We start from the raw sequence: 11,324 nt of genomic DNA, 5'->3' as shown, positions 1-11,324 counted from the left end.
CGCTGTACCTCATTTTCAAACCATACAGTCCTATAAAGATGACAAACTACACTTCTTCTCTGTGAAAAATTCCTAAACATATATAAAGTACTTATTTAACAGCTCAAATTTTATGCATATTTTATAACCAATATCAAACACCTCACTTTACTAACACTATATTACTTTGAAATAAAAAATACTTTCAAAATTAAAAACATCAACTCAAATACTTAATCACTACTGCAGAACACCTAACACACCTTGTTCATTTCTAACTCACGTTCCTAGTTGGTATGCAGATTGCAAATATCACACAAGCATGGAATTCTTTCTTCGTCACACACTGCATGTAAAGCACCGCTTTCATCAAGAATGGAACCAGTAATGGTACAATTTCTCTGTCGCTCCACACATAAATACATTTAAAGAACAAATCAGAATACTTAATTTCTTCATCGACATTCCAAAACTTATCTCCATTGGTTAATTTTGAATTTTCCATACAAAAAGCTACTTAATATTCTGCACCACATACAGTTCACAAGTTTAACCTATTTTATCACCACACTTTGTGGAACATTCTAAGACACCTGCAGGTTAAAAGTTCATCAATTCGTTTTGTAACCTAACGATATACTTTTGCAAATGTTTTTCGAACATTTAACGGCACGTGCATGTTAAAAGTTCATAATAGGGGTCAGTAGTTCATCAGCTTTATCCCCCAACTCCAGCAGCACCTCAGCCTACGCCCCCAGCGCCATCAGACCCGTAGGAGTCGGTGCTCTCCACTTTCCAAATTCATTTCATACACACAAATTGACCTTTGCACTCCCTATATAACACCCCCTAAGCACCATACACAAGTTACAATGTTAGAAACAAAAGTTCCTTTGAGTAGCTATAACTACATGTTGACACTACTTGGACAGTTGTGGCACAGTGGCCAGAGCACGTGTATTCACGCCATATGGCACACCGTTTGGGCTCAAGCTTTCATCCCAGAGTCTGGCAGCAGCTCAACTTAGCAGCTGGAGACTCTACACACTACCTCACATATTTTCCGTATCCCATGGCTTTCAGACCAGTGCGGGTCAGTAGTTTGTCCTAGTAGTTATAAACACATGCTGACACTACTTCCACAGCTTTAGTGCAGCGGCACATGACTTCCAAGCATAAGACACAACTTGGGCTCACCCTTTAATCCCAGAGTCCCGCACCAGCTCACCTTAGCCGCATCACACTCTAGACAATACCTCACTTAACCTCTTAAGCGCTGCTGACGGCCAACGCTCGTCACGAGCGCTACCTCCCCAGTGCTGCGCACGACCATTGGACGTCCATTCAGCACTAGTTCCAATGGACAGCGCAGCACTGGGGAGGGATATTTGCGAAGCAGCTAAGGTGTTAATTTTCGTAGCCTAGCCTTTTCAGACCGGTAAGTATGAGTAGTTCTCTTCACACCCCTGTATAGCACACCCAAGTCAATGCATATATATGCCACCATTGTTTCTTCTTAGCTATCACAGTTGATGCCAACCACTCCATTACCTCGATGGACTGAATTACACCAGTACTGCATAGTTTTGCTATTTACTTGTTTTCAGCATCCTATAATCTGTTTGTAACTTCCTTACCATCAAAGGTATAAATATAGCATTTTTTTAATTCTATTCGTAAATGATTTCAAACATCCCAATTGCATACAAAAAGTGCCTGGAAAAAGCTCTCAAGGTCAGTAATCCATTTTCAAGCAGATGAATCGGAACCAGCGGCTGAGCTCAGGAAAATAAAAAATAAATAAAAAAATCCTGATTCTGAAGTGGCTGACCTGTGATATCACTCACCTTTGAACGAAACCTAAATTTTTCCTACAATGATTTTACCATGCAATTCTTTGGCACTCTGAAAGTACCTTTTAATTTTAAAAGCCTGACCACCATAACTCCCTGGTCTCATATACATTTTAGGTACTTTTATACCGCTCTTAATATTTTTGGTAAGCACTTCTAAAATGGTCAGACTCACAAGTTGCTGCTAATTTCCTTTGGGAAGTGGTATTCTCCTCTATCACCACCTCCTCACCTTATACTCGGGGTCCAAAATGATCTTTTTCTAATATCGTGCTAATGTACTGTACATAATGTATAACAAGCTTTGTCACACAAATATTTGGTGAGCGGACACGCTGCTTTCTGCTTGAATTCTGACACATTTTCTATAACTTCCTGTCTCTCTGCCCCAATAGAGAGAGTAAGTAAAGGGACAGTTTCCTCCCCGCTTTCAATTTTGCCCCACAAACCCACTCCTAATTTTGGAATGCTTCTAGCTGCTCCATTATAGTAATGGTACTCAAAAAGAAAGGCATTGAAGTCACCTTCTAGAATGATTAACAGCACCTGCTGTTTCCAATCCAAGGTAAAATCTTCAAATGGAAATTCATCTTCTCTTTCGCCATTTTACTTCCAATAAACCAAAAGATGACTAGAGTAATAATTGAAGTTTCTTTTTTTCATTTTCAAAGAACTGAAAATGACAGTAGAAAGTCACCTCCTTGTGTGCATTCACTACTTCACGATTTAGGTGTGCCGATCCCCGCTTCATAGTGAAGGCTACTGCTGAGACCAGCTTGAAATTCCGCCGCCTATGCAATTTATTACTGTACTTCAAATAGGTTTGTCTGTCACAGTTACCAGGTGCAGGCAAATATGATGCTCCAATTAGGTATGCCTGTCACTGTTAGCGAAAGTAGTAATTTATTTAAGCTAAGGTAATTTAACAAAATAACTACGAGACCAACAATACCTTTCTGTTTGCCTTAATATCATATTGCAGACACATTTAGACACATGGAAAAAGTAAACTGTATTTGAACATTTGATAATTCTCTTTTGCTTACAGAACTTCTAATTCTGTGATTTAAAGAATTCTCCATTTTCTTTGTTTTCATGGAAAGTCCTCTTTAGTTTTTAAATGATTATCTCATTTGATCCTTTCGAGGTTCGTAGCATGTTTATGAAAATACATGCCTCTGCACATGAATATTGTTAAAGCAAACCAATTGATGGATGGAATGCTGACAATGCAAACATTCTCCCCCAGTCAAAAGATCTGGGTTAAATCTATCCTTATTTTGCCCACTACACCAACCCAGTTTGGACCCAGCAAAATGCAAATCAGTCTTGCCCCTGTGCTTCATGGGAACAGTCCAGATCGAACTGCCAGGCCAGGCCAGGTCTTCCCTGGACTGGAAACAAGCATTCTGGGACTGGTTTCAGGGTATGTCACCCTTCAGCATGCTGACCCAAATGGAACCAGGTCCTTTTAGGATCATTACCAGTTACAATAAACAACACAATATACAGAATTATTAGTCGGAAATGGCAACTAGTACTTAATGATCCTATTATAGGTCGGACGTTGCCAGGTAAAGCATCATTAACATACAGTAGAGCAACCTCTATGAGGGATGGTCTGGTCCATACCAATCCAGAAGTAATGGAAAAAACCAATTGGTTACAGACCAACAAAGGCTTTTACAGATGCAAAACGTGCAAATCTTGCATTCATTGCATAAACACCAAAACATATGTGGATGCACTCAGCAATAGAGAACATCTTATCGATAAAATACTGACATGCAAGTCTGAATATGTAGTATATGTCTTAATTTGCCCATGCGGGATGAAATATGTAGGCAGCACAAAATTGGCTGCACATAAGCGTATATTACAGCACTTACGTGCCATCGCGAACCAAGATAACACCTACCCTGTTGCGAGTCACTTTAAAGATAAGCACAACAGCAACATCTGTACACGTGTCTTTCTTAAATTATCAATGTAACTGTAATCTGATCAATGCCAATGAGATTAAAATGAAACAGACTACTCTTTCCCCTGAAATTGCTAAAACCGCAATACCACACAATATTACTACCAAGCAGGTCAACTATTGCGGATGCATTTTGATGTTTAGATGCTATTATAGTAATTAAGTGTACCTATGCATAAATCTCTTTCATAACAAATAAAATTTGAATTAGGAAGCTGATTTTTGATATAACATAATGACAACTTATCAAATCAAGTGATGGGTCAAGTACCTAGTCTAGATATCACTAGATCAGGAAAATGTGGGTTCTCTGCACAATTATTTAGCATTAAATATAGATACGGTCTATTGACTTAAATGTAACGGATGAAGAATTGGATTCAGTTGTTATACACACTATTTTAAAGTTTTTTGACACTGTTTTGCACGGTAAACACTATTAATCATGTATCGCTGTCCAGATATAAAGGTAACAAAGAGACAGCCATAGGATTGACATGGCGGATCAACCAAAGGGCTAACTGTAAGAGAACGTGTCCCTAATGGACATTGTAATAAAACAAACCACTGTAATGTAATAAAATTTAATGATGGTATGTAAAAAGATGTATAATAGGGATTTATCACGAAATACCATTTGTAATTAGGAATGATGAATCAAAGCCATTTTATTAACAAATGAATAATTATGAAATTAATTGCTCTCCTGGGCTATGGTCACTTTGATATCCGCCGCGTAATGCAAAATGCTTGGGCGATGTATACATTGAAATTACGATGGGTTCAATGAGAGAATTAAATTCAAAATGGCCCAACATATCAAATACATGTTAGTAGGCTCTGGCCGAATTTTGCACAAATGCGTGATTTTGCACATATCTTTCAGACTCAGCATTTAGGCGTGTATTATGTCTTTTGTATAAACAATCTAATGTGACATCATATTATCTGTCTGATAAGACTATTATAAATAATGAGTATTTTACTGTTATTTATATATTTATGAATTTTACATATATGTACCCACTTTCAATGTTGTTATCCTCCCTGATAACTATGTAACATTTGAATTAATCTTCTATGTCTATGGATGGTTAGGTCACATGATGCACTTTCAAATTTAGCACTGTCACTTTAAAAACTGCAACTTACCAGAGTCACATTGTCATGTGAACAAGCCTCTGAGGAGGCGAAACGTTATGGCTGTTTGCAACTAAATAAATAATCCTGCACAGAAACTTTGGTCCGTGTCTACGTTGCTGCGGTGGGAGATTGAGTTCCTCTGTCGCTGCTGTGGAAGTGTGGATATATATATCTATCAACACAAGAAAGCAGCCTCACCTGAGCCTCATGATGACGGCGGTCAAGCAGCGTGATGTCGATTCCCGTCAAATCCTTAAAACATGCTGCACATCAATCTCTCAACAGCAAAGACCACGGACCAAAGGACTTAGCAAAGATTTTAGTTTACTCCAAAAGGTGGCACAACACTCTACACGTTTCGGAGCCTCGACGGAGCGTGGGTTCTGAAACACCTAGAGTGTTGTGCCACCTTTTGGAATAAACTAGATTCTTCGCTAAGTCCTTTGGTCCGCGGTCTTTGCTGTTGGGAGATTGATGTGCAGCATGTTTTAATGATATTTATTATATATATATATATATATATATCAGTGCAAACTCCAAAAGCAGCCCACTACTGGTTCTTGTAAAAATCAGAACCCTCCAGGCAATAAGGAGACGGACCACGAACTGGATACACAGATGATTTATTGTTCAAGGGTTGAAAACAGCGAGGGCAAGAGCGCGTTTCGGGCTTCCAAAGCCCTTGTTCACATTCATATATATATATACACACAAATAAAACAAGGTCTTTTGTTAAATACACTCCAAAGAACGAAGCAGGCACGGACACCTATATGGTGCGAGTATTTAATGCCTTGTCCGCGACGCGTTTTGACCGTTCGTTTACAGTTTTGATATCATTAGCATGCTACGCCATAACCCAGTCTTTTAAACAGTTAAACAATTAACACCACGTGTATTGGCTATTAGTAGGCATGGACGACTGACTCAGTAACATTCCTAATACCCCATGTGACACAAATACATTGTATTATACTACTGTTATTAAAAATCCTCTATCGAGTCCATTTTTTATATGCTTGAACAACTTGATGACACATCATGAGATAGTGTTGTCAACGTTACACATAATGTTCAGATTTTTAATTTTTTTTAATAAATACCCCTTGAACGATCCAAGTGTCTCTTATGCCATGTCCTCATGATCATATCCACCTAATCATCAAGTGATGCATTGTGTGCTAATATTGTCCACTAAATAGAAACATCAATAAATACTGACATTAAAAACTTTCTCCCATGAGTTTATGCAGACAATATTACCCTTGATCATTCTTGTAAAACATTTTAAAAGGAACATTCTGGCATCAATTTATTCTGGGTTATATCAGTAAAAGCTATATTACTGTTTGTGGTATAAAACAAATGTAAGACCAATATTAATAACAATAGTTTACTATAAATAGATCTTATTCTCGTTGATATAAGGAAACCATGTTCACTCTATATTTCTTAATGTCCTAATGCCAGATAACCATAGTAAAGTGCAAATTGCTAGCAAAGTGCTTATAGTGTGCTAAAGTGCTCAATATAATTTTTATAATTTAGGAAGCCAAATAGCAGCATAATTAATACTTGGCTCATCTCATAATATTAGTACACATATCAATCGGTTGCTTTTGAAGACCCATACCGTTTCAAAATATTTGACCATATCCACTCACACATTAGGTACAGTTGTAGTTCCTCACTGCAATGGTTGTAATTCGTCCCCCCAACAGTATTCTATGCCAATATAAATGCTGATTTATGGATGAAAAGGAATATAGATAAAGTGACTCGTGGTCTTTTCAATCTGATAGAATAGTAAAAACATTGAAATTGTGAAATTCTTCCTAAACACGATTGACTATTGCACATCTCAGATTTGTAGAACTAAGACCTAAAGCATTTACGTTCATGAAATGTTCAAAACTTATCAGCCCATGATTAGAATTATAGGAAATTGTGAATATCCTGGCTCATATTATTTAGCCCATTGGGTATCTTCGTGTCCAGCGCCAGAATACATTTGATTCCAATTGTCTTAATAGCCTTTCGGGGTTTCTCCCTCTCCTAAGGATAGGCACTTCCCCAATTACAAAATATTTTCTGTTATTCAAGTTATGATCCAATTTAAAGTTCTGGGCCACTGAGTACGTTGGGTCAGAGTTCACTATTGCCCTCATGTGCTGCAATATTCTAATATGCACCTGTAGCTTTGTGCTACCCACATATCTCAAACCGCACACGCATTCAAGCACATAAACAGCAAACTCTGTTCTACATGTAAATCGCCCTCGGATACTAATTTGTTTTTCCACCAAAGTCGTATTATAGCTTTGCATATTGACACCAAATGTACAGGCCTGACACAAGCTACATTTATAAAATCAATTTTTTGGGGACAACCAATTCCGACTGGAACTTACTTCAGGGCTGCTGCTAGCCAAAGAATTTCTCATGGAGGGCGCTCTTCTAAATGTCAGGGAGGGTTTCTTAGGATGGACTTGGCCTAACGTGATATCTGTTAATACAATGGGCCATTGGTTGTTGATAATGGATCTTATTTGCCTCCACTGTTTGCAGAATGTCGTGGCCAACATAATACCATCAGGCTTGTCTGGCAATGTGGCAGCCCCCACAGTATTGTAACTGAAAAAAAAAAGGATAGTCTCTTTACATGTGCATTTGCTTTTAACTTTTATGAAATCAGTTTTTTTGCAATATATCCTTGTTTTAAGAATCTATTGTTGCATCATTTTTACAGATTGAGGTCTGCTTCAGAGGTACATATCTAATGGATCCTGAGGTATTCCCCACATGGAATACTCCAAATAAGATGATTAGTATGAGAGGTTGATGTGTGGAGAATCTAATTTCTTGTCGTTATTTTTCTATGCAATTTTTTATTCCACTTGACCATTACTGAGAAACTTGTGCATCTAAAAACTACCCTGATTGTTACTCATCTGTGAACTCCAAATTTAATGTATTCATATTGATCTGTTCTAAATATGAACTCTCCTTTGATCCCATCCAAATTATAAAAACATTGTCTATGAAACACCACCAACTTACTACATGTTTATACCAATCCGGTCCGTTTTTTATCTTGAGAACCTGCTCCTCCCACCAGCCTGTGTGTAAACACCCATAGCTGGGGGAGAAGCTGGCTCCCATAGCAACTCATTTGTGGGAACATTTCTTTGCTAAATAAAAAATAGTTATTAGTTAAAAAAAGTCAATCACTTTTAGCAGCATTTGGTTAAGGTTCTAAAAACAAATTGGTCTCTTGTTTAGGAAATTTTAAACAGTCAAAATGTTTTATACTTGAATATGATGATGTAATGTCAATATTCTTCTTTCCAAGCTATTTTGTGCAATATCTTGAGAAAACTCCTGTGTCCTTAATATACAATTGTAAACTTATAAATATGTATATGTTCAAGGCATATGAGCTGCAGATCACACACTATGCATAGATCGCCATCTGGTGTTGAGCCCGGATGTTTGCAGTTTGTTATTGTCTTGGAACAAATCTTTGGAAGTCACAAGATAGGTGACTCCTCCTTTGCACAATAGTGCGCATGGGCATCGACTCAGTCTTCAGATTGTTTTTTCCCGCCATCGGGCTTGGATGGGTTCGACGCGTTTCAGTTCAGTATAGTTACCGATTTAACTTTTGACTCGCAATGCTTACCCTTCTTTGGTATTGTTTTCGATCGCGTTTTCCCTTTTGACACTCATCTCTACAAGTTACTATTTGCCAATAAAAAAAGGGGTAATTAAACACGCTCCTGAAGTCTTTAAAGACCCCGTAAGGGCTAGAGTCATTAACCCTAAGATAGAAAAAAGTACAAGGCTGCCCCAACTGACCCTCCATACACTAAGGGACAGCTTCCCTTAGATTCCTTGGTTGTTTCCAACGCCAGGAAAAGGGCCAACTCTCAAAACTCAGGCGATGCTACACCACCTGACCAGGAGTCAAAACTGCCAAAAGAACAGCTTCACAAGCAGCCAACATATGGAGGATTGCCAACACACTGGCTTTACTAGCTAGATATGATAGGGCGCACTATGATGGACTAGAGGCCCTACTACAACACTTCCAGATCAATATAAGACAAGAACCTATGATCTCATACAAGAAGGTAAACTGGTAACCAATACCTCCATTTGATGTGCTCTAGATGTGCTGCAGATACAGCCTCCCGAGCCATTAATACCAGTGTCCTTTTACGCAGACATGCATGGCTAAGGATATCAGGGTTTAAACCAGAAGTTCAGACTACCATACTGAACCAACCCTTTGACCAAGAAAACTTATTTAGACCTACGGTGGATTCATCTTTAGAAAAGATGAAAAAATATACTGATACCGCCAAATCCTTGGGAGCCTTGCAACCGCAAGCTCCCAGAAGTTCCTTTTGTGTCTCCTCTTATAGGGGTGCCTAAAGAGGCTTTAACACCGATAACTCCTCCACTTCATATAAAAGTCACACACAGACCTCCTCTACCAGAGGTTATTACAGGGGAGACTAAAGAGGCAATAACAGCAAGGGTAGAGGCAAGACTACCAATATTTGTACTGCCACCACCTCTAAACAATGACTTCCCGCCGCTCTCCCCATACCATTATACTCCGGTCGGGGGAAGATTAACCCAGTTCCTACCTGTCTGGAACAATATCACCACGGACAGGTGGGTAAGACCAATCATCCAATCCGGTTATTGCCTGGAGCTCACTGTGACTCCCCCCACCCTACCACCCAAACAGCGTCCAATGTCAACAGAACATTTAACTCTTCAAAAATAATAGGTACTTTCCCTACTGCACAAACCTGCAATAGAACCAGTTCCCCTTACCATCAAACAACAAGAGTTTACTCCCTGTTTTTTCTGATCCCAAAGAAGGATGGAACCCAACTTGGACCTCAGACCATTAAACCTATATATACATTCAGACCATTTTCACATGGTCACTCTTGAATAGGTCCTTCCCCTTCTCAAACAAGGTGATTTCCTTGCCACTTAAGATCTCAAGGACACCTACTTTCCCATTCACCCTGCTCTCAGGAAATATCTTTGAATTGTAGTGGACGGTCAGCATTATCAATTCAAGGTTCTCCCATTCAGAGTTACCACAGCACCCTGAGTATTCACAAAATGTCTAGCAGTAGTAGCAGCCCACTTAAGATGGAAAAAAATTCTTCCCATTCTTGCATGACTGGCTCATAAACAACCAAGACACATACCCAGTGTTTAATCACACACACACCACAATCCAACTACTACACGACTTACGGTTTACAATAAATCTCCCAAAGTCTCACCTCCAACCATCCCGCATCCAACAATATCTAGGTGACACAATAGACACCTCAAAAGCCCTTGCATATCCCAATCTAGCCAGGATAGCAAGTATGGAGGCCCTTAAAACAAAATTCCATCAACACTCGCTGCCATCTCCAGTGTTTATGCAACTAATAGGGATGATGGCCTCAAGATGTGCCCCTTACAGGAATGCTCAGCACGTCAGTGGACCAAGCTACAGGTCAGTTAACATGTTGTAATGATTCTAGTAAATATTCCCGATTTCATGCCTTTATGTGGTTATATCAAATCATACTCTTATATAGGCATAAGAATCATACCCATATTAAGACATAGCCAATGCAGTCCAAATACGGCAAGGCAACTCCCATAGACTCCTAGAAAGCACAACGTGTTCTTAAACATGTCCTAGAACTCCTGGAGTGCTGAAAGAACTGCGAGTTCTTAGTGACGTCTTATGTCCAACCTTACGTCAAACTCTGCACCTTCCAGGTATAAATATACCAGCATCTACCTTAAGCAACACACAGTGGTTTGGAGCAGATCGGCTATCTACTTGCCCGACGCCCTGCTGATGCGAGTGCCGAAGGAAGCCGACCCTCCCTGCTGACGCTGTCTTTTCTCCTGCCGAGAAATCCAGCTCCAGTGTTATCCTGTCAACCCTGCAGGTTGCTGGGAGATCGAGTACTGGGAAAGAGATACAAGACCTCCTTCATTCTATAACCAAGGTACGGAGCTGATTAGACCCATAGAGAATTCTTGATTCAGATTCTTGGCAAAAACGATAACTCATCTACTCCTTCCCTGTACTAGGCTTAGGTTTGGTACGCTGGGGGTAGGCGTATCTTAGAAACACCAGTTGAGTACATTTAGTCATTATTTTATCATTGTATGTATTTTATCCATTTTCAGTATCTTATGGCTTAGAAACCATATAAATGCTGTTACAGTATTTCATAATACTCATTTTACTGTACACACTTTACTTTATGACAAGTATTGCGATTGTGGCAATTCACTTCTCTTGCATGAGAAAGAAGACTGCTCAATGA

The sequence above is a fragment of the Lissotriton vulgaris genome, chromosome 11 (assembly GCF_964263255.1).
Source record: "Lissotriton vulgaris chromosome 11, aLisVul1.2, whole genome shotgun sequence".
Taxonomy (NCBI): Eukaryota; Metazoa; Chordata; class Amphibia; order Caudata; family Salamandridae; genus Lissotriton; species Lissotriton vulgaris.
This window is presented reverse-complemented; position numbering follows the sequence as displayed.